The 15,073-nt window shown below is 55.0% G+C and overlaps 1 long non-coding RNA gene across 1 annotated transcript; it reads left to right on the top strand.

Annotated features, from left to right (window-relative positions):
* The first annotated feature begins 3,971 nt into the window (after positions 1 to 3,971).
* LOC123927498 lies at positions 3,972 to 8,059 on the top strand. Its single transcript, XR_006815475.1, has 3 exons — positions 3,972 to 4,341; positions 7,134 to 7,304; positions 7,412 to 8,059. It is a non-coding gene; the product is annotated as an uncharacterized LOC123927498 (long non-coding RNA).
* Positions 8,060 to 15,073: the final 7,014 nt, after the last annotated feature.

Here is a 15,073-nt window from a genome sequence, read left to right as displayed (position 1 = left end):
CCCACGCTGTGCTGTCGTCCAGGCTCCACACAGAGGCCCTGTGTGCCGCTTCTGTGTACAGTGTGTCTTTCCATTCCGTGATTCAGAAAATGCCACTCATTCAGCCATATGATCCCTTAACCTTCTGCCAAGGAACTGAGTGCAGAGGTTGCTGGAAAACCCTTGAAGGACAGGGGAGGGCAGCTGTGTTTGCAAGAAAGCGATCTGAGCCAAGAAAACTGCAAGTTGGAACTCCTGTAACCATCACTGGGAGAAGAGTACTGGGGGGCTCAGGTGGCATGAGACAAGAGACCGGCCCATGAGAGCACTTGTTGGTGGGCACAGGTCCCCAGCGTGGCTGCGTATGGATCTCCACCCGCCCCACCCCCAGAAAAATAATGTGATTCTTTTGTCTGACCGTGAATGTAAAACTTGCTTAGGCAAAAATTCTGATCAATACAGAAAACTATAAAAAGGAAAAGATCTCCCACACAGATGCTCACTCTCGCCCAGGCCGGGCTCCTCCTCGGTGTCATTCCTGCTCAGAAGCACTCTCTGACCTCAGGAACTCTGTGGCTTCCCCAGCTTGTACCATTTTGACGTCGTGAATGAATTTTAGTGAAGTCCCTAGCACGAGAAGAGGCTGCGAACTTAGACTCGGACAGTGACGACAACGTAAGGACATGAGCTCAGCTGCTCCAAACTACCCCGTGTATTCGTCTCACCACGTCTCACTACACATGCAGGAACTCGCCTCCTGGGCCTCATCCCCTTTCCTATGTTATGGAAGAGTGGAAGGAGGCTCGGGGGACACGTGGCTCGAACTAGCACAGCTCCCCAGACCCCGTTTCCTGTGCCCCGGCCTCCCCGGCTTCCCTCCAGCAGAGCCAGCTGGGACATTGGCCCGCTTGGATCCTTCTAGTCTGGAGGCAGGAAGCTCTGGGGGACCAGCAGCCCGTCCGGACTTAGCTCCGCTGGGAGAGTGAATCCAAGCTGACCAGGCGGCCAGTGGATCCCTGTGCCCTATCTGTGGGCGCCAGCTCGCGGGCTGCCCCCGTGTGGACTCCAGAGATGGCGACGCTTCAGTCATCACCTTTTTCTACGAAAACAAGACCTGCCCAGTTCCTATGTCTGGGTGTTGAGCTCAGGTGCCCTGAGCTGCGGCCGGGCTCCCGCTGTGTGTCCTGTGGTACCTCCAGGCTCCCCTGAGCCCCGCAGGAGGTGGGCCTGGTTGTCTGCCTCCGTCCGGGCCCTCCCTGCCTCCCGCTCAAGTTCCTTCTGCCTGCCTCTCTGCCTCTCTCCAGGCATGTGCCCTGTCACACGCCTCAGGCCCTGGGCCCGGCCTGCCTGCCAGGAGCCCCCCTCCCGCCAGTCCTAATTGACTCGGAGCAAACAGCGCCTCTTGAAAGAGTCCTCGCAAGCTGTACCACACGCTCCCGTGCTCGACTGCAGCAAGGACTGGGGATCCAGCGTCCCTCAAAGCCAGCCTCGGATGCAGAAAGGGCAGCTGAGAGGCAGGTGGTGGCCATGAAGAGGCGAGACAGCGGGCAGGACAAGGGGCCCCCCGGGAAGCGAGAGGCCTGATAGTGGGGGAAGGCAGCGGAGTGATGGAGAAATGGACGTTGGGGTTAACCAGGAGGGGCCCTCTGGCCACTCACGGGCTGCCCAGAGTGTTGTGATCATAAATAATATGTTGTAACGATCATAACCACCTTGACAATGGCAGGTGACACACAGCGAGCACTTACTGTATGCTCGGTATGGGGCTAACGTGCCCTACCTGGACCCCTTCATTTGCTGCTGAGAGTCACCTGCCCACGCAGGTGTCCTTGTCATCCTCCATGTCACCGATGAGGCAGCTGCAGCTTGAGTCGGCTCAACAACTTGCCCAAAGGCATCATTTCATAAGCGGAAGATGTGGGATGAGAAGCTGGGCTGTCTGAGTTCGCGTTCCACTCTCCCTAACTTCTGTAAGAGCTGCTTCTAGAAAAAACCAAGAACAAAGATATAGTCCCCTGTGCCCAGAAGGTGGCTCAGGAGTATCAGGTTTGTTGAGGAAAGAGGAATGTGTTACAGACATGTCAGGGTATTTCCAGCTTCATATGAGGACCCCCTGTGATCCCAGGGTCTGGGAGGCTCACCAGGGTCTTGCTAATGGTGGGGGCGGGGGGGGGGGCAGTGGGAGGGACTTCCTGGGAGAAGCTAAAGCAGGCCACACCACCCTCCCATCCACACTCCCGTGCATTCGTACCTGGGATGCGAGGAGGAAGCCCAGTAAATCATGCCAGGACTGGTTGGTGTGGAGCAGGGAAGAATAAATGGCAAATTCATAAACTGGGGTTTTTTTTTTTTTTAAATTTTATTTCTTTATTTGACAGAGAGAGATCACAAGTAGATAGAGAGGCAGGCAGAGAGAGTGAGAGAGAAGCAGGCTCCCTGCCGAGCAGAGAGCCCGATGCGGGACTCGATCCCAGGACGCTGAGATCATGACCTGAGCCGAAGGCAGCGGCTTAAACCACTGAGCCACCCAGGCGCCCCAATAAACTGGGTTTTTAAAATATATATTTTATAGTAGGATTTTAATGACAAATATCCACTAGGGAAATATAGCTTAGTTTGGTTTCCAATAACGTATGTTTTTTTTTTTTTTAAAGATTTATTTATTTGACAGATAGAGATTACAAGTAGGCAGAGAGAGAGAGAGGAGGAAGCAGGCTCCCAGCCAAGCAGAGAGCCCGATGCGGGGCTCGATCCCAGGACCCTGGGATCATGACCTGAGCTGAAGGCAGAGGCTTTAACCCACTGAGCCACCCAGGCGCCCCCCAATAACGTATGTTAATTCAAACAATTTAATTCACTGACAGGACTCAGGGTTTAAGCGCTTAAGTTAAGCAGGTCACTGGAGTTGTGAGCGGGGTCATTGTGTGGCTCCTTTGCTCCGTCACGGGCAGTGTAGACGAGCTGATTGAAACTCACTTTCTCGTCATCTTGTGCAAAATACAGGTTGCAAAATGGCTGCAGATAAGTGTTGCAAACGCAGAACAGGAAACATTCAGGTGGGTGCCTCCTTAATCTTTCTGACTGGACTCTTGATAAGAAACATATTTCGGATCACAGCCAAGTGCCCGCACATACCCACAGGTGCACCCAACGAAGACACATATCCCTGAAACAAGTTTTAGCCATACTACATGAAATGCACCTGGTATTTTTTATTTTATTCAATTTCATTTAAATAAAATGTGATCTGAGATGTACTAAATTGTTTTCATGGCCTCTAATGTGTGGCAACTCACAATTAAAAAACAAAAACACTAGCTGACTATACCGATAGCAAGAAAAAATAACAGACCCAAGAGGTTGTCTTGATCCCCTTGGGGTAGCAATGTCCCCAGATTGGAGGCTGTGCCCTCGAGTTAGTGCTAGTGGGGACTCTGCCCCCTATGATCTTTGGGAAACAGACACTGTGGCAAACACTGGGACTCGGAGCAGACCGGAAAGGAGTTTCCAGGGAAGAAGGCAGGGGTGCCCCTCCAGAGTCAATATTTAATTGGGATTCATTTAGCCATAAAACGACCTTCAGGGAGGGGGGAAATGGGCCAAATGAGGGTGGTGAACGGGACAGAAGGCAGATAAAGGCAACCTGCTCCCCAAAGTAGTTTTGGGCACTGCTGTGTGGTCAGCACAAAGAGGGGAGGAAATAGCCAGTGGTTGTGAACAGAGACTCAGCCTTCTAATCCTGCGGATGGGGCTGGGCTCTATGCCTCAATTTCCTCATCTAGAAAATGGGGACATAATAATATTCAGTCCTTAAGGCTGTGACCTATCAAGAAAGCGGCTGACCTGCACACACAAATTGGCTCCAACTCCTGCCAGGAAGGTCGGCATAAGGCTCAGAACAGCTCATGTTGACTGGTGTATAATGGGTGATGAGTGAACCCCAAAGCTGCTCCTGCTTCAGGGGAGGTCAAAGGTGAGATTCAAACCATTTCCTCCCAAAGCTGGGGTTGCGGGTGGGGGTCCTCAGCCTCAATGGCACTCAATAAATTCATTCTGAAAGCCATCATTACATAAATCCCCTTTCTTGCTGGCCGTCTGTTGCTGTGTCTACCTGTGCAACCCGAGGTCACTGCCGGCCAACCACACCCCCACTCTGCTCCGGGGGGGGGGGGGGCAGCTCTCCAGCTCCCCAGTGCTTGGAGTCCTGGGGTGGGAGTGGGTGGGGGGAGATCCAGTGCAGGGGTGGGGCCAGGCTACGTGAAAGGCTTGGGAGTCCTGCAGAATCTTTGCTCAGCCGGAAGTCAAGATCCCTTGAATGCTGTAGTCTCCTGTCAAGATTCTCCGGCTCAGAATGTGGGGCAGGTGGGTGGCTTCCTTCTACTCTGCATAAGTTGTGGGTGTGTCAGTGTGGGTGTGGGGGGAGGATGTGGGTGCCTGGGGGCTCAGGTGCCTCTTAGTAACCCCAACATCACACACCGTCCCTGGCACAATGTCCGGAATGAACGAGGAGAGGATGGAGGAGTTTCCTTCTCTCCAGCCCCCCTGGCCTCTCTCGGCACTGAGCTCCTGCTCATCAGCACGATCCATATTCCATATTCCACACTTTTACTAGAATGATCTTTTTAAAGTGCAAGTGCGATCGTGTTACCTTCCTTTCTCCCTATAGGACACCCCTGTTTAACCCTTGGCCGGCGTCCCGCTGCCCAGGATGCATTTCCAAGTCCCTCCACCGCGTAGCCACTTAGCCCCGTCTTTCCCCGCCCTTACGAAGCGTGCGCTCCCCTAACGCCGGGCCTCCCCGGATTGCGCAATACAGCCTCACGCCTTCAGGCTTTTGTCCACACAGTGCTCGGTGCCCGGCCGGTCACGGTCCTGCCCGCGGGCTGGCCCCACTTTGGAGAACTGCCATGCTCCGTGGAAGCACCGCGTGCTCTGGGAAGTCTTCCCCAGCTCTGGAGTCCCAGGGGCTCCTTCTCCTGGCTCCCACAATTGCCTCCCCTGGATCGTTCCTGGGAGCACCCCCGAGAGGCTTGACGGGCTTCCCGGCTCTGGCCACTAGAGGGCAGTGCGGTGCAGACGAGCGTGGGGCCCAGCCGCGGCCGGAGTCTCCCGAGGCGGGCCCTGCTTCCTTCTGTCCTTACACAGCTCAGTGCTTGGGGCTTGCCCTACCTTCTGGAACGTCCCACAGCCCCTGTGCGGCTCGCGGCCTCTGCCGCGCCCGCTTCGCTCCTTCATGCCCAGAGGTGCCCCAGCTTCCTTCCGTGACTGGTCTTTTCCCTTCCTCCGCCTCACCCCACCCTTCCTCAAGAACATTCAGTAGCTCCTTGTTTTTTCCATATTAACTCTACACATCTCACTTGGGGTTTCTTTTGTTAATTACTTTTGTTAATTAAAGTACTGCCACTTCAATAACAATGAAAAATGAAAGAAAAATAATTCCTAAATCCATTCCATGATTTTGTTTTGCTCTCTCTTATTCTGTGTGTGTGCGTGTATGTGTGTATTTGTGGCTGTGGTCAAAGCATAGATACAAACTTGAATTTAACAACTTTGGCTTATTTTGTGATAGGAGACAACCTTTCAAATTACCATTCGGCTTTATAATATGCATCACTATGAGGGAACGTGAGCTTGGGTCTCCAGGCTGTGCTCTCCATCCCACCATTCAACCCACAGCGTCTCCATTTTGAGGGTGCTCAGAGCCAGCCCTCAGAATTTGTGTGGAACAAATGGGGGGGGAGGGCTCCCAAACCCAGCTCATAACCAAAATCCCAAGTGTGTCAGTGGGGGAAAATGCCTCCGTCCAGGGCCCATGGTGATTCAGATGGAGGGGGTCTGGGACAGAGCCTGCGTATCAGTCAGGATCCGATAGGTTCTGCAACAGTAACCACCCCAACCTCCCCTGACTTGACAGAAGGACAGTTTCTTTCCTCCTTACTCATTTCAAATGATCACCTTGCGTTAGTTAAGAATTCCCAAATGACTTGTCCTCATCACAGGCCCCAGGCTGACAGCGTGGCCACCCTTTGGAGTGGGTCTGAGCTCTGGGATGGGGGCAAGGAGAAGGAACGTGGTGAGCTATGAGCTGGCTTGTCACACCCGTTCCGTCCCAAAGTGACACTCACAGCTGCTTGTCTTGCTTTGGCCACCAACTCCCCCCTGGTGGGGAGCGCGGTCCAGCACAAGGTCCCTGGAAGGCTCGCACCTTGATGTTTTAGAAAGCGCTACAGTTTGGGGAAGCATGGGACCAGGGAGCTCCAGAGGAAGATCGTGGTGACATCCTTGAGCACAGAATCGGCATATCTCTGACTGGGTGTCCACACTCGCCACGGCACCAAGGAAGGGAGCGGTGAGGGTGAGGCCCGATGACCTACCTGAGATGCTCTTGTGCAAACAGCAGGAGCTCAGCCGGCGTAATGAGCTGATGATTCAGAGAACTGACGAGAGGCCTGGCAAACCAGGTTCAGGGCAGTGGGCAGGGCACCGCCGGGGAGGTCCGGCAGCAGAGGACACAGTCACAGACACTCAGGCTGGTCAGGACGCCTATGTAGGTGCCGCGACCAGTGCCGTGGATGACTGACTCTTGACCCCACCGCCACGGCTACACGTCGCCTCTAGCCGCCTGTCTGTCCCTTGAGGGTCAAAGCCCAGAGCATGAGCATCCCATGGGCCGAGACTGGGTCACACACAGGCTTAGAGGACTGTCTGTCCCGCCCTAAGACCACACGGCAGTGGATATCCTGACTCGGAAGGGAGCTCTAATGTGGGCAGGCAAAAATCAACAGACATTGTCTACTGAGAATCACCTGCTCCATCACCAAAACGAACTCATCTTGGGGTGCCTGGGGGGCTTAGTCATTAAGCATCTGCCTTTGGCTCAGGTCATGATCCCAGGATCCTGGGACTGAGCCCCGCATCAGGCTCCCTGTTCAATGGGGAGCCTGCTTCTCCCTCTGCCTCTGCCTTTCCCCCTGCTCATGCTGTTTCTGACAAATAAAACCTTAAAAAACAAGATTTAAAAAAAAAAGTGAATTAATCTGGAAGGCATTTAGGGGTTGACTTGATTCTCTAAGTAGCCCCTTTACTGTTTTCCACAGGGGGCATAAAGAGAGAGGGGTATGCATTTGCTTACCATCTCCACATTGGTTTCACAGAAACCACCAGCAGAACCACGCCAGCAGACTGGCTTGGAAGAGGGTGCGCCTGTGTGGACCCCAGAAGGATGGAGCTGGGAAGCAGGAAGGAGGAAGCACAACCGTGCGGATCCATCACACACCTTCACACAACAGTCTGTCAGCAAGAGCCAAGGTTTCAGTGAAAACAAGGTGTGAAGTAACCCGTGTTGGACTTAAAATCGGGGGGAGAACAGGCATAGCTCTTTGTCGTAAATGAGGCTGCTAATCGAGTTATTTTGACCCATTTTTGGCAACAGCCTTTCCTCACTGCCTGCGGCCCACATGGACGCCCAGGATCCAGGCACGGTTGCTGGGGGAGGAGGCCTCGGCCCTGCTTCGGGGAGCAGCACCAGAGATGGGAGAAGGAAAACAATATGGGTGTCATGGCTGTTCCTAAAACAGAGGTTCCTAAACAGGACTGCACAGCCCCAAGGAGCCCCGGGTCCCCTGTGGGCGCAGGCCCAGGCAGAGAGTCGCCAGTCAAAATATAAGACACTCAGTTAAATCTAGGTATCAGACAAACAAAAAATTTTTTAGTATGTCCCATGCAGTTTTGGGATCTACTTATACCTTAAAAATTACTTACTTTTCTGAAATTCAAACTTAACCGTGTTTTTACTTACTAACCTGGCAACCTTACTTAGGTGTGCTTCTTTTCTTTTATTTACCTTAGGTTATCTTACCTTAAGGGCTTAGATTAAATTTTTTTGGAATCAAGATTTTTGCTGCCAAAAGCACGAGAGTTTTGAAAGTCATGGCTAGATCTTTCGTGTGTTTTTTCTACATTGAAAAACTTAGGTTTGGGCGCCTGGGTGGCTCAGTCGGTTAAGCGTCTGCCTTCCGCTCAGGTCAGGATCCCGGGATCCTGGGATTCGAGTCTGGCATTGAGCTCCCTGCTTGGGGAATCTGCTTCTCCTGCGGCCCCTCCTCCCACTTGTTCTCTCAATCTCTCTCTAATAATAAATGGATAAAATCTTGAAAAAAGAAAAAGTTAGTTGCAGTGAACGTTCCAGTTATTCTTTCGCCACATGACAGGGCGCCTCTGACAGCGCAGGTACCGTTGCAGACGACGGGGCTAAAACACGTCAGGGGCTTGTCACACCCGTTCCTCCAGGAAGTCTGCCGAGTCACCAGGGGAGACAGCCGGCCAGCCACACGACCTCGCATCGCTGGAAGTGCAAGGTACAGAGAGGGAGCTGACACCATGCAGGTCTTGGGAGAACAGTCAAGAGCAAAGCAGAGCGGTGATGAGATGCTAACCAGGCGTGGCCGCCGGCACTCCGGCCTCCACAGGTACAGGGGCTGAAGCTGACGACCACGGAGTGTGGGGAGACACTGTCCTCTTGGACTTTCATTTTCCTCTACCTTGTAGTTTAACAATGACTCAGTTAAGACTGATGCAATAGTAAAGCAACCATTTTGTGTTTGGTTGGCTTAAAAAAACATGACCCCAGCAAGATATTTCCAAGGGACATCTTTAGGATGGAACAGCAGAGTCCATCCTTGGGCTGGAGAGGACGTGGTCCAGGAGCCACCTTCAGCCGTGTCCTTGAGACGGTCCCAGCTCTTACCGGCGACAAGAACGTGGCCAAGAGAAATGCAGGGGTTCCGAAGGAAAAGAAACATCCAAAGGACAAAACTGCTCTTCACCTTATTAACTCCTAAGCAAACACCTCGGCCCCGAGCGTAGGTGAGTAAGCCAGAAGGAACCCGAGTCTGTGGAGGGCAGAGCTGCTCTCTATCGCCCAAGGAAACAGCAAGGGCAGAACGAGAGTTCTGTTACTATGAATACTGCTCGTTGTCTTTCCTTTTAATCATTAGGGGAAATTATTTCCTTTCCAGAAGAGTCTCTTTTCTGGGAAATGGGCCTGGCTTTCAGTGAGTGTGGCAGTCTTTCTGGCCCCCAGTTCTGGATTGGGCACCTGGCGGTGGGTGTCCGAGGGGCTTACGGTGGACAAGGCCTGAGGCTCGGGAAACTCAGCCCTGGAGCCCGTCACACTCGGCCGGGAAGGCGTGAGCTCTCCCGCATGTGACTGGGCCAGCCTGGGCTCAGCCGCCGTGTGGGCTGTGGAAACAAGGCCCAGAGACGGTGCTGTGTGAGCCCAGCACAAGCCCACATAGCCCAGCGACACGTGAGCCAACCGCAGGCCTGTGGAAAGAAGGCCGCCTTCTCCTGCTCCCACGGGGAGCTAGAAATAGCGTTCTGCCCTTCGACCCTGACCAGCTGGGGCAACTGCCTGGCGTGGGTGTCATCAACCACAGGCCCCTTTGTTCCTCTCTCCCACATTGTCCCTCTCCGTGCCTTCCTCCCTGACCTTAGCTCCCCGCCCCTGGACAGGGAGGACAGCGGCGCGAGCCCACAGTCTGGCATGGGGGCAAAGGTGGTTTCTCCACACGTTTCCACACCCTGGAATGTGCTGCTGACGACCGCAGCACAAGCGTCCCCTCCCCGGCCTTGGCACGGCCACCCTAAGCCTTCCTCGCAGGCGCTGACCCTGACCTGGGGCCACGCGGAAACGTCTGGCTTCTTGCCAGCGGCAACCTCGGTGCCAGACACATGGCTCCAGGGCTCTGAAAACCTCCTCCACGGACCCCGGAGGTGAGGAATACGGCCCATCTCACGCCGCCTCCCCTGCGCACATTAGGGACAGGGCGGTTCCCACGCGGGGCCCCGGTCTGTGACTCTCTGCTTCCCCAGGGCTCAGCTAATGGGAAGCCCTGGCAGGAGATGGAAGGCGGGAGAGGAGTGGAAGGAAGCACTGATTTCTCTGGAGGTCGGCACAGCCTGGCCGGTGACCCTCTGGCTGATGATCACAGCGCCCGTCGGTGCCCTCTCTACATCGCTCTGTCTGCAAATTCTAGAAGGGCCTTCCTCCTTCAAGCCTCCAGCCTCAGGGTGATCACGAAGCTTGGCAGTTCCTACACCTGGCTCTGCACGGCCTCCCGTGATCGCCTACCGCCTGGCCACGTCTCTGTAAATGGTCCCTCTTATAAACGCCCCTTACGTCATCCACTTCGAAACTGCCATCTATTGCCGTAACCACGCAGTGTACATACACATAACACACACGCACACACAACACACACGCATGACTGCAAAAGTCTTGGGAAGTAACATGCACCCTCACTCCCCACAACACACTCTGATTAATGTGTGATTCTAATTGTTACAAATGCTCATCTAACCCACGAAGCTGACTCCATGGCGCACTTCTGGGTCTCCATTCCTCAGTCTGGAAGCATTGCTTAGGACCAGCCCGGGGGAGACAGCTCTTGGCTGGCCGGGGTGCAGCGTCTAGCAGAGGTCAGCATGGAACACGCCACGGGGACCATCAGGTGACTGCAGAATGGGTGTCACGTGGGACTCCCCTTGGCCAAGGCTAGACTCCCCTTTGGGGGGTAGTTCCTTTCTGTGGTCATCACATTCCGACGCTGGGTTTCCACTTTGCAGGCTGGAAACCCGAGTTGGTCAGAAGCCTGCGGGATGGATGTGTTCGGGGTGACTCACGACAACACGAGTGTGAACACCAGTGCTGACTCGGCCACTCACGGTGAGGATACGACCACGAGTGGGCTGAGGAGCCACGTTCACCCATCAGCACCCTTTCCTGGGGGGGTGGATTCTTGCTGGAAGTCCAGGCTGTCATCAGAAGGGGCTTGGCCCTAGAGCAAGGGAGGGCTCAGGCGTGGGAGCACACCTGGGCGGCCTGAGCACCTCCTCCCTGGGATGTCCGTCTCACTGCCTCTCCTCTGTCCCCCTGCCTCTCCTCTGTCCCCACACTCCTGCTGACCCAGCCCCTCTGGCTGACCCATTAACTTTCTTGTTCCGCTCCCTTCTATGTCCAACAGTTGAAGCTTCTTACTTCGGTTCTCGGTGGCCAGGGCTGGGGGTGGCTGTGTCCACCAGGGCCCCCCACGTCGCTCAACAGGTAGCCAGCACGTGTGTTTAGGGAAGAGCAGGAGCTCCCTCTGCTTCATCTTCTGGGTGGTCCAGAGATGTGGACTCAGTGTCCAGCCAATCGCCGATAATCATAAACGCATATCTGTTTGAGTGATTTGCCGAAAGTGAGGTACGATGCTGGGCACCTTTCTGGCAAATCTCATCCCTGTCCTATAACAAGCTGATGAGATAGTGCCAGTTTTCCCATTTTGTACAAAAGGACACTGAGGCCCAGACAGGGCAGGTGACTTGGTCAAGGTCGTAGCATAAACTAGCTGCTGAGTGGTCCTAGAAACTGTTATGAATATACGCGTGTGCTCTGGAAGGACAGAGAAGGTTCTCCCTCCCCATAAGCTCTCACTCCCTAAAGACAGGCCAGTGGCCCCTTCAGGAACTTCCCTCCCCACCCTGCCAGCCACCTGCAGTGCCGAGGGAGGGGTGTCCTGCCACCCGTGCCTGCTGACAGACATGGTCCGGGACCAGCCTCTTGTCAGAAGGAAGGTCAGTGGGAGCCTCAGACCACAGGGAAGTTGACTCCATGAACCATGGCCAGTGACTCAGCCGCCTGCCTGATGGCCGGTGGATGGATGTCAGTCCTCACTCCGTGGCCCTTCCCTTTTTTCCCTGAGTAATGACAAATCCTAGCTCTGTGATCTGGTTGGTTACCATAGGAACTGGAAAACATTTGATACTGTGGGGCCTCTGGGACAGGTGGCCCGAGTAAGTCCAGATAAAAACAACCCTTTCCTGCCCCTTCACCCCGAATCCCAGGCATCTCACCTACTTGGAACAGATCAGGTAAATGGTCCAGGGCAATTACACCACCGTTTGGCTCCAATGATCTTGTCTGAACCAGGAAGTCTGGGGAGGTCACAAGTCTGCGTGCCCGTGGGATCTGGCCCAAATTCCTGCCGGAAGCAACAGGATCCCAAGCACCCCTGTCCACTCGGCAGACTCTCACATGGTATGCCCCATGCCATATGCCTGGGCCCCGTCCCAGACTGTGGGAGATCTGAAGAAGGGAGACATCGGCCCTGTGCTCAGCGAGCTCCCAGTCCACTAGGCACAGGACACACACCTAGACAGGACTGTCAGGTCCCAGGGCACATCAGGAATCACCAGGGAACAGTGAAGAAGGGGGCTGGGCAGTGGGCTTCTGGGAGGGGAGGGGTTTCAGTGAATGAACCAGAACTTTACGTTCCCAACAAACCCCGAGTGTGGGGCCACGCTGAGTCACTCGTACATGAGGGGTCATGGATGACCACTGGGGCCAGGAGAGTGGATTCTTGTCCAGGCTCAGGCACCTGTGCCTTCTTGGGCTGTGGCTTTTCCATCCTCCCATCCTCCCCATCACTGGTTCAAGGCTCCCTGGGCCCCCTCCATGTAGGGGGCTCGGCTCCAACGGCTTCACAATGATGTCCCACCCTCCCCTAAGATTGAACAGTTTCACATTCAAACTCACTCCCCTCACCCAACCCCCTGCCCAACGCTGCCTCTTCCCTAAAACACCAACATTATCCCATTATTCAGCCATTCTGCATATCCAGAGCCACTCAAGTCTCTCCCACGGGGCCCTCCCTCTCTTCCCTACCAAGGCCCTCCTGGGCCACCTTGCATGTGACCACCATAGCCATCTCCTAGATGTCCTCCTAGTTCCAGTCACACTTTCTTCCCCGGTTTTTAAACCTACTCTTCAAGGGTCAGTATTCCTGGGGATCTGGACGTCTCCCCTATTTTCTTGCATCTTCAATTTCTCGTTGGCATCGCCCCGAGCATTCAGACTCAAATGTCTGGGACGGGACTCACATCCTGCCCCCACAGACCAATATATGGCCTTCTATTTCCTCTCTTGGTTCATGGCCCAACCTAGCCACAGACCCAGGAAACCCTGCTGCCGCCCTCCTGTCCTCCTCCTTCGCCCCCCACCCACTGCAGAGCAAACCTGTTGACAAGCCCAGATGCTCTCACCAGTCAACTTCCCTTGGGCTGTCACGGCTCCCTGTCCCCATCTCCTGGCTGGCTCCTGCCTCACGGCTCTGTCACCTTCAAGTTCCTCCATGCGGGGGTCAGAGCCCACCTTCCGACACACAGGTCTGGTCATGGTGCTCCTGCTCGGAATCCCTCTATCACCTCGCCGCATCACAGTGACATCCAGGCCCCTCGGGAGGGCAGGTGAAGGCCTCCCAGTCTGGCCCCCAGTCCTCCTTTCCAGCCTCACCTCCCAATGTACTCTCTCTCTCTCTCTCTCTCTCTCTCACACACACACACACACACACGCCACACCAGCCTGCTAGTTTCTGTTTCTCGGCCTTTAGTCGCATTTAGTAGCATTCTTTGTGGTGATGCCTCTGCCTGAGACCCCCCTCCCCCCTACTCAGGGACCCCCACCCTTCCTCAAGGCCCCAATCCCCCCTCAGATGTCTTCCCAGCCCCGGCCCACACCCTAGGTCCAGGGCAGAGCTCCTCACTCCCTCCTCCGTGCCCCCACAGGACTCGAGCACTTGCCATACTGAGCAGAAAGTCTTGTTTCCGGCCTCCTCTGCTGGCCTGCGACCCGCTGCTGCTAATGCTGTCTGATTCCTCTTGATGGCTTGAGTCCCTCTAGCTCAAGTTAGGTGCTCTGGGAACACAGCCCGAGCCCGGGACCCGCCCTCCAAGCCTTCCTCCTCCTGACCTCTTCCTACCTGGCACTCAGCATCTGCCTCAGCCTCCCCACCTCTACCCCCAGCCTCAGTCTGGGAGAGGCAACCGGCGCTTGGGCTTTTGACCTGCTCAGGGAAGGGCCAGGTGTCCCAGGGCACCGCCCTCAGCGCCGTCCTTCCAGCTGGTTTCTTCCCCTACACGGCGCGTCCCACCATCTTTCCATTTTCCCCTGCCGCTTTGTACCTAGTAGATGCCCCCAATGTTTGTCAAAGTCTTGGGTCTGCCATTCCCTGTGCAGAGCCCTGCGGTGGCTCCTGGGGCCTGTAGAGGTTGGGACCGCAGGGACGCAGCGGGGCGGTGGCTCCTGTGTTCACTCTCTGATCGTGGGGCTCATGGAGTTTATGTGGCTGCAGAGGGACACAGGACCCACAGGGAAGAGGGGTCCCCTCAGCTCTCAGGTCCACCACTCCACAAGGAAACCCAGCTTCCTGTGCCTGCTGGTGACCACCAATTGCTAGAAACTTCCTCAGCTCCCTCCTCACCAGCCCTCGGTTCCTTCCTCCTCCTTCGCCATCCTTCCTTTCATCCTTTCCACCATCCCAAAGGCAGAGACTTCGCAACTGCCGCCCCCCCCCCCCCCCCCCCCGCCCCAGACTCCCCTCCCTCCCCTCCCTCTCTCCAATCCACATCATCCAATCATCCAGCCTTTACCACAGCCTGGTTGGTCCAGCCCCACCGCCCCACCCACATACCCCACATACCCTCCAGGCAATCACTCGTGCAATTCTCCTTCCCCGGAACCCCTCCCTGCTTTTCTCCACTGATCCAAGTCTGTGGCTCTGGCCTCCCCCTTCTCGGGAATTCTCTGACGCAGAACTGACTCCCTTACAGTCCTGTTGCAACCGGCAAGCATCATACCATTTAATATTTAATTATTCTCTGCACTTGAAAAAACGCACATTAATTTTCTTTCCCCACCTCGGCAATAAGCTTCTTAGGGGTAAAACTTTTTTTTTTATATGGTTCGGGAAGGCCCTAGAATCTAGGCTCTCTTTGAACTTTCAGCTTCTTGTTTGGCACAGAGTGTCCATGGGGTCATCTTTCCTGGGTGACTCTGAAAATCTGGCACAGGTTACCACAGGCCTCAGGCCACAGGCTTCCTGGACTGAAAATGGACGGAAGAGAAGCCCAGTGTCTTTGTTTCTTCTGGCTCGCTGAGAGGGTTCTCTGAAGCTTAGAGAAACTAGGATGGCCACACTGTGGGAAGAACTGTAGCCCTACTAAGCGGTAACTGAGGCACGACATCCACGAGCTGGAGCTCTCCTGTGACGCTTTC

This window comes from Meles meles, chromosome 17, assembly GCF_922984935.1.
Source record: "Meles meles chromosome 17, mMelMel3.1 paternal haplotype, whole genome shotgun sequence".
In the NCBI taxonomy this organism is placed as follows: Eukaryota; Metazoa; Chordata; class Mammalia; order Carnivora; family Mustelidae; genus Meles; species Meles meles.
The sequence above is the reverse complement of the archived record's forward strand: the minus strand, read 5'-3'. Positions and strand labels throughout refer to the sequence as shown.